The 8013-nt window shown below is 48.3% G+C and overlaps 1 long non-coding RNA gene across 1 annotated transcript; it reads right to left on the reverse strand.

Moving 5' to 3' along the window:
- Positions 1 to 990: 990 nt before the first annotated feature.
- On the reverse strand, positions 991 to 4535 carry LOC147980463 (uncharacterized). Its single transcript, XR_015619343.1, has 3 exons — positions 4135 to 4535; positions 2910 to 2984; positions 991 to 1307 (listed from the first exon to the last, which is right to left on the reverse strand). It is a non-coding gene; the product is annotated as an uncharacterized LOC147980463 (long non-coding RNA).
- Positions 4536 to 8013: the final 3478 nt, after the last annotated feature.

The following is an 8013-nucleotide window of genomic DNA, read 5'->3' on the forward strand; positions in this document are numbered from 1 at the left end:
TGAGGGTGGAGGGCGCGCCCAGGGGGGTAGGCGCACCCCCTGCCTCGTGCTCTCCTGGTTGATTTCTTGACGTAGGGTCACGTTTGTTCCGAAAATCACGTTCCCGAAGGTTTCATTTCATTTGGACTCCGTTTGATATTCTTTTTCTGCAAACTCTGAAATAGGCAAAAAATAGCAATTTGGGCTGGGCCTCCGGTTAATAGGTTAGTCCCAAAAATAATATAAAAGTGTATAACAAAGCCCCTTAATCATCCAAAACAGAATATAATATAGCATGAAGCAATAAAAAATTATAGATACGTTGGAGACGTATCAAGCATGATTTTGCTAATGTCGGTTACAAATATGATGCAACATAAGTTTGCTAATGTCGGTTACAAATATGATGCAACATAATTTCTTAGGCTTAAGTATATGAGCAAATAGTTGGAGAGCTACGAACTAAAGAAATATCACACTCTACAATTCTTGTCTAACTGAACCAAGTTCAATTTTGAGTATAGAGAAATGTAATAGAGCAACCATTTCAAAGTTGCATCTATTTTAAGAAAGTGATGAGATGAATGTAGGGCATGCTTATCGAATGTAAATGGACACAATATTCATCCCTTACAATAGGAGTATAGAAGCTTATACCTTACTTATTCAATAATATGGTACGTGCAACAGAGGAACTTGATGCAACAGACCACCCTCCATTTACAAACCTTTCGATGCAGCATTAGAAATTGTGCCATATGTAATGGCAATGCATTTCTTCCGTTTTGGAAGTTATATTATGAATTTTAGGTATGTCTTATAGTTTGTCAATAACCAATGTGTCATGACAATACAAAAATGATTTTGCATATGAAAACACTAACAGGGTACTGTCTATAGATCAATACTTACCATGAATTTCTCCAATCCATATTGTGAGGCCGTCGATTCAATCGTACACTAATCATACACACAAATGTGTACGATCAAGATCAAGGACTTACGGGAAGATATCACAACACAACTCTAGATACAAATTAAAATAATACAAGCTTTATATTACAAGCCAGGGGCCTCAAGGGCTCGAATACATAAGCTCGAATACACAAGAGTCAGCGGAAGCAACAATATCTGAGTACAGACATAAGTTAGACAAGCTTGCCTTAAGAAGGCTAGCACAAAAGCAACATCGATCGAAAAGGCAAGGCCTCCTGCCTGGGAGCCTCCTAACTACTCATGGTTAGCGGCGGCCTCCACGTAGTAGTAGGCACCCTCAGTGTAGTAGCAGTCGTCATCGAAGGTGGCGTCTGGATCCTGGGCTCCCCCATCTGGTTGCAGCATCCGGGAAGAATGGAAAGAGGTGGAAAAAGGGGAGCAAAGCAACCATGAGTACTCATCCAAAGTACTCGCAACCAAGGATCTACACTACATATGCATCGGTATCAATGAAATGGGATGTATCTGTGTACTGGACTGTAGAATGCCAGAAGAGAAGGGGGAAAGCCTAGCCTATCGAAGACTAGCATCTTCAAGCGTCTTGCAGCATCAGAAGAGATAAGAGTAGCATAAAGTAAAGTAGTAGTAGTGTTATCAACCTCGGCTAGAGATCCTTTCTCGACTCCCTGTGAGAAAGCAATCCCAGAGCCATACTATCCAGTTATCACCTCAAGTATCCAGTTCTAGTTGTATCGATCGGGATACAACTCCAAGTGTCCGTTACCGTAGGACAGGCTATCGATAGATGTTTTCTTCCCTGCAGGGGTGCACAAACTTACCCACCATGCTCGATTAACTCCGGCCGGACGCACTTTCCTGGGTCATGCCCGTCCTCGGCCAAACAATACGCTGCAACCCGAACTAGGCATAATAGAGAGGTCAAGCACGCCGGACTAAACCTATGCCCCCAAGGGTCATGGGCCATCGCCCGGGGAACTCCCGCACGTTGCGTGGGTGGCCGGTGAGTAGACCTAGCTACCTCCTTAAAAAGGCAGGTGCTTACGCAGTCCAACCCGGCGCGCGCCGCTTAGTCGCTGACGTCCATTAAGCTTCGGCTGATGCATACGACGCAGAATGCCCATACTATGCCCACGTGATGGTTAGTGCTATCAGGCCAGAGGCCCCTTGGATCAAATATCCAAATCGTAGTGGATTAGGAGCACGCGGTAACGAGCAGAGACTCACGATCAATGTGACCATGTCGTCCCGTCTCGAGGACTTGTGGCAAGGGCGAAGAATGCCCGGGCATGCCTCGTAAGTATCTCACGGGCACTATCCAGGTCAACCCGACTCCACATCACTCGCAATTAAGCTCGCGTGGGTACCGCCCCAGGGCCGACCCGTCTTTAGTAACCTGGTTCAGTGTAAAGTCATAGTAACCATAGTAACTGTGTGTCTAACACCAAGGGGAACCCTGAGGAACCACCCTCGGCGGATTCCACTCGATGTAATCATCAAGGTGAACATAAGAGGAACCACCCTCGAGGTTCACACTTGAGGGATTGCACGATAGAGTCGTATCGGAAGTGGTTAAGGAGGAAATCACCCTCGATGACCACGGCCGAATAGCTACACTACATAGATCTCATCAGGAGTGATGTATGAGGTTCCACCCTCGGCACTCGATGGTAACTCTGCATAGTCGAGCAACAAAAGGGGCGTGATGTGATGTGAGGTGTCGGGCTCTGGTCATCGATCACATTGATCGAGTCATCGATGATGAAGCAGGGGCAACAAGGACAAGATGGGGGTCATTGATGGATCACTAACCAACCTATACTAAGCAGTTTAGGATAAGCAAGTAGGTAACAATAAGAAGGTTACAAAAGCAGGCTATGCATCAGAATAGGAGCAATCAATTACAGTAGAAAAATCTAATGCAAGCATGAGAGAATGGAATGTGCGATATCGGGATGATCAAAGGGGGGGCTTGCCTGGAAGCTCTGCTGAAAAGGAAGAAGTGTCGTCGTTGACGTAGTCGATCACAGGGGCAACATCGGTCTCGGGGTCTACCGGAGAGAAGAGGGGGAAGAAACAATAAATACATAGCAAATAGATGCATCACTAAGCATAACATGGCAATATGCTATGCCGGGTGTGACCTAACATATGGCTACATGATATAGGTGAAGGGGGAATTCAACCGGGAATGTTTTCCCGGTTCCGGACCTGTGTCAGACAGATGACCGGAGGGGGAAAGTTCCATGTTCAGCACGCTAGGTGCATGTGACAAATGAACGGACCGTGTATTCGGATTCATTGGATTTTTCTGAGCAACTTTCATGTAGAAAACATTTTCATCCGAGTTACGGTTTATTTTCTATGAATTTTCAAAGATTAAACCATTTTCTGGAATTATTATTATTAACAGAAATGGAATATGACGTCAGCATGACGTGTTGATGACCTCAGCAGCCAACAGAGCGGCTGACCAGGTCAAACCTGGCCAGTGGGTCCAGTGGGACCCACATGTCATAGATAGAGAGCTAACAGAGTTTTAAAACTAACTAAACAAAGTTATTTAGCAGGTAGGCCCCACCTGTCATAGACTAATTAACTAAACTAATTAGTTTTACTTATTAAAACGTTTTAATTAGAGGATTAAGCGGTAGGGCCCGCACGTCAACGTCACAGGGACGCCTAGTCAGCACATTGATTGGGTCAACGGTTAGCGGGACCCACTGGCAGTGGCTCAGTGGCGTGGTCCAGGGCTGCCGCGTCAGCGCCACGTCGGACGGCGACCGGAGTCGCACCGACGACCATTCCCGCGGACAAATTTTGCCGGAGATGGCCGGAAAACGGCTACAAGGCACGATTCGCCGCGTTTTCGGTCACATTCGAGAGCTGGTGTCGGCGCGCATCGCGCTGTGCCACCGGTTGGTCTTGGGGAGGCTCGATACGATGACGGTGAGCACCTTAGCGCTCGCCAGAGTTCGGCCATAGGCGGCGTGAACGACAGAGGCCATGGGGAGGGGATCTAGCAACACGAGCGGCCGCGGTGAGGGGACCTGAGCACGTTCCCATGCTCGGGCGAGCCTAACAGCGACTACAGCGTCGGCGGCAAGCTATGCGACGGAGCTGGGTTCGTGCGGTGATGGCAGAGGCTGCCACAACATGCGAAAGAGCACGGGGAGAGAGGGAGAGGGAGGAGGAGCTCACTGGGCTCCTGTAGGTGTGCTCAGTGGGCTCGGGGGAGGCGCGAGGTGGCCGAATTCGACGCCGGTGTTCGTCGGAGCAGAGGAGGAAGAAGAGGACACCTCACTCACTGTGGGGACTCCTGGCTTGGTCCGGTGGTCGAGGAAGACGTCGCGGGGCACGACGATGCTCGGGGACTCGACGGAGAGGGACGGGGACAGCGGTGGCCGCGGGATCGACCGACGCACGGCGACGGTGGTGCTGGGGAGGAGTGAGCGCGTGAGGAAGAGGGAAAAGGTGTATCTGGGGGAGGAGAGGTGCAAGTGGGAGTGGGGAGTGGGGAGGGAGCCCGAGGAGTCAGGGCTGCCCTTATCCTCTCGCCGGCAATGTGGCTACGCGGGGCACCGCGCCGGGTCCGGCAGGAACGAGCTGGGGGGGGGGCTCGGTCGCGTGAATAGAGAGAAGGAGAGGGATGACCGGGGAGGGGAGTGGGTCGGCCTAGGTGGGTCGGCTGGCTGGGTGGGCCTAAGCCCAAGTGGGGCAGGGGCTTTCTCTCCCCTCTACTTTTCCTTTTCTCCTTTTTTTGTTTAATAAACAGAGAAAGAAAGGGAGTTAATTGGGCATCCAAATATCTTAAATAAATTATGGAACTGGGCCCATAAAATCCAAGGAATTTTTAGCCAGTGCCACAAAAAGTTCGGAGGCCAAGGGATGTCATTTACGTTTTTCACAATTAAAATGACATTCAAAAATGCTGAAGTTGCAATGAAATAATTGCTAATGTCCATCTTAGCACAATGGTGATTTGTTTTCCTTAACAATTGAATGTTATGGAATTTTGGCTAAATGATGAACATTTTTCTAGCAAGTTTTGTGCAACTTCAAATTTCACTTTGAATTTGAATAGAATTCAGAGAAGGGACTTGAGTTCAGATATTATCCCAACATGATTAAGCTTTGTAAAACAAGATGACTTGGCACTAATCATAAGGGATTACTGTAGTGTGATGCTGGGGATGTTACACATACCTCTTTTAGATAGTAGCAAAAATATGGGAGATGTTACAATAGAAGTACATGATGATGGCTGATCTGTTATGTCAACAAGGTAATATGGCAGGTCCGGAAAATTTTGCGACCCTTAAACATGTCAGTGCATTGTCACAAACCTTCCTTGAAGATAGAGAAATGCCAATGACCTTTATCCGACTCCTGAGTTTCAGAGGTAATGGATGGCACAATTGTAGAGTTTGTTTTTCAGATAAAGAACAGAGGGCTAGATTCTCCTAAAAAAGTGATGGCCGCCAAACCTCACAAAAATCAATCGGCCATTAATTTACTGGACTATTTTTCAGCCTAATTAGTGGAGACTTAGAGAGTGGCAAAAATGTTTTAAAAAACTAATATAAAAATATGAAATATTTAGTTATTCTCTATATCCGAAAAAGCAATAAAGAACTTTGTGTTAGGCAGTGCACTACTGGAGTGTGTACTGCGACTATTACTGCACCGCCGAGGAAGGCTTGATCTTTCCCGCAGGTCCACCTTCTTTGCCTTTCCGTTCTTTGAACTGGATCAGTTTTGATATTCTAACATTGATGGAAAATCATTATCATCTGTAAAGCGACATTTCATTTTATGATTTTTAGCAGAGGCTCGCATCAAGGTCTTGGTATGGGGCCGCTGGGGCCGGCAATGTCCTACTACTTAGTGAAAGTCGTTGCTGCAGGGGCTGATTTTACCTTCTTTCAAGTGTTCTATTCTATTTAGTGCAATTGGTTCGAGTTAAACTAACTGAAACAGTTGTTTCCCATGATAAGATTGCAGTTTCTATGATTCAGTGTGCAGTCCAACCTGGCTTGGCACATGCACATTCCAAAGTAACACTTTGTTCTGAAGTAAAAAAGATAAGAAAAAAGAAATTTCGAGCCTTGCAAAATAATGCAATTTTACTCCAAGATTTAATGGTGTATTGTGAGTAATACTCAACTCCTGGTCTATGATCTGTCGTCGCTGACCTCACCGGTGCGCCTACCCCTACCCCAAGTGCCCCCACACCCATGGCCTTCCACTGTTGGCGACCTGCTCCTCCGGCAAGATCCCCTCCCACGCAGGATGGTGACCATGACCCAGCCCCATGCGTGCACGCCGCCGCCCCATCCGTCGTGGCACCACCCTCTCTGTTCTCTCTTAGAGCAAGCGTGGATCCTCCATCATGGTACTGCCTCACCCATCACATAGAGCAGGCTACAGCAGAGCTCCTAGCCGACACTTATCTAGGAGCGGCACCACTAGCTGCTCGAAAAAATAGAACAAGGCTGCATAGGCTTCCAGCATGAAGCCTGTGATTTGAGGCAGTCCTTTCCGCTCCACCTCATGCCCGTGCATTGTTGGTACGCGTATTTGAGCTCAAGTGTGTGCGCGTCTCTGCAACCGCAAAACTAGAGACCGAAATCAATGGATTTGATTGGTAAGTGATGGAAAAAAGGAGAGGAATAGCAGCAGGCAATAGAAGGATTTTTGAATAGATACTTTTTTCTCTGTAGAATTTGTAACTGTTACCCGATAGTTAATAACTGAAGCCTTGCGCGTGTCTTCTTCTTAAGTTTTGCACAAGCAGCAGCGCTAAAATTTACCATGTTATGTTTTCATTAGCCCGCGCTAAAGTGTAGATGTTATGCTGACCAATGACCATAAACTATACATGATTGGGCAAAGAATTACTCTGGTGACCCAGAGATAGATGAAGCTTTAAAGAAGGGAGAAGATGCTGGGCTTGCCTTGGTTAGCAGCAATTACCATTTCATTTTTGTGTTTATCAGCATAAGCTAATATCTGGAAGCAGGGCTTGTTTACTCTGTAGTCCTGCAATTTTTCATGTTCCTGGTGTCACTTTCCCAGTACTCTTCTGTAGCAGTGTTGTTGGGGATTGTAGCAGAAATTCAAAATTTTCTACGCATCACCAAGATCAATCTATGGAGTAATCTAGCAATGAGGGAAAGGAGAGTGCATCTACATACCCTTGTAGATCGCTAAGCGGAAGCGTTCAAGTGAACGGGGTTGATGGAGTCGTACTCGTCGTGATCCAAATCACCGATGATCCTAGCGCCGAACGGACGGCACCTCCGCGTTCAACACACGTACGGTTGGGAGACGTCTCCTCCTTCTTGATCCAGCAAGGTGAGAGGAGAAGTTGAGGGAAAACTCCGACAGCACGACGGCGTGGTGGTGATGGAGCTCGTGGTTCTCCGGCAGGGCTTCGCCAAGCACTACGGAGGAGGATGAGGTGTCGGAGGAGGAAGAGGGCTGCGCTAGGGGAAGGGTGCGGCTGCCCTCTCTCTCCCTCACTATATATAGGGGGAAGGGAGGAGGGGGAGGTGCCCTAGGGTTCCCCAGGGGAGGGGCGGCGGCCACAGGGGAAACCCTAGATGGGTTTGGGCGCTCTCACCCCCTAGGAAACTTGCCCCCCAAGCCGGGAGGGGCGGCTGCCCTAGGGGTGGCGCCCCCACCTCTCCTGGTTATGTGAGATGGGGTGGGAGGGGCGCTCAGCCCCTTAGTGGGCTGATGTGCCCTCTCCCCTTGGCCCATAAGGCCCCCCAACGCTTGCCAGGGCCTCCGAAACCCCTTTCTGACACGCTGGTCATCACCTGGTACTCCCGGAACAATTCCGGACTCCAATACCCTTCGTCCAATATACCGATCTTCACCTCCAGACTATTCCGGAGCTCCTCATCATGTTCGGGATCTCATCCGGGACTCCGAACAACCTTCGGTAACCACATACTATTTCCCATAACAACTCTAGCGTCACCGAACCTTAAGTGTGTAGACCCTACGGGTTCGGGAACCATGCAGACATGACCGAGACAACTCTTCGGCCAATAACCAACAGCGGGATCTGGA

Source organism: Triticum urartu, chromosome 3A (genome assembly GCF_056163025.1).
Source record: "Triticum urartu cultivar PI428250 chromosome 3A, HENAU_Tu73, whole genome shotgun sequence".
Lineage (NCBI taxonomy): Eukaryota > Viridiplantae > Streptophyta > Magnoliopsida > Poales > Poaceae > Triticum > Triticum urartu.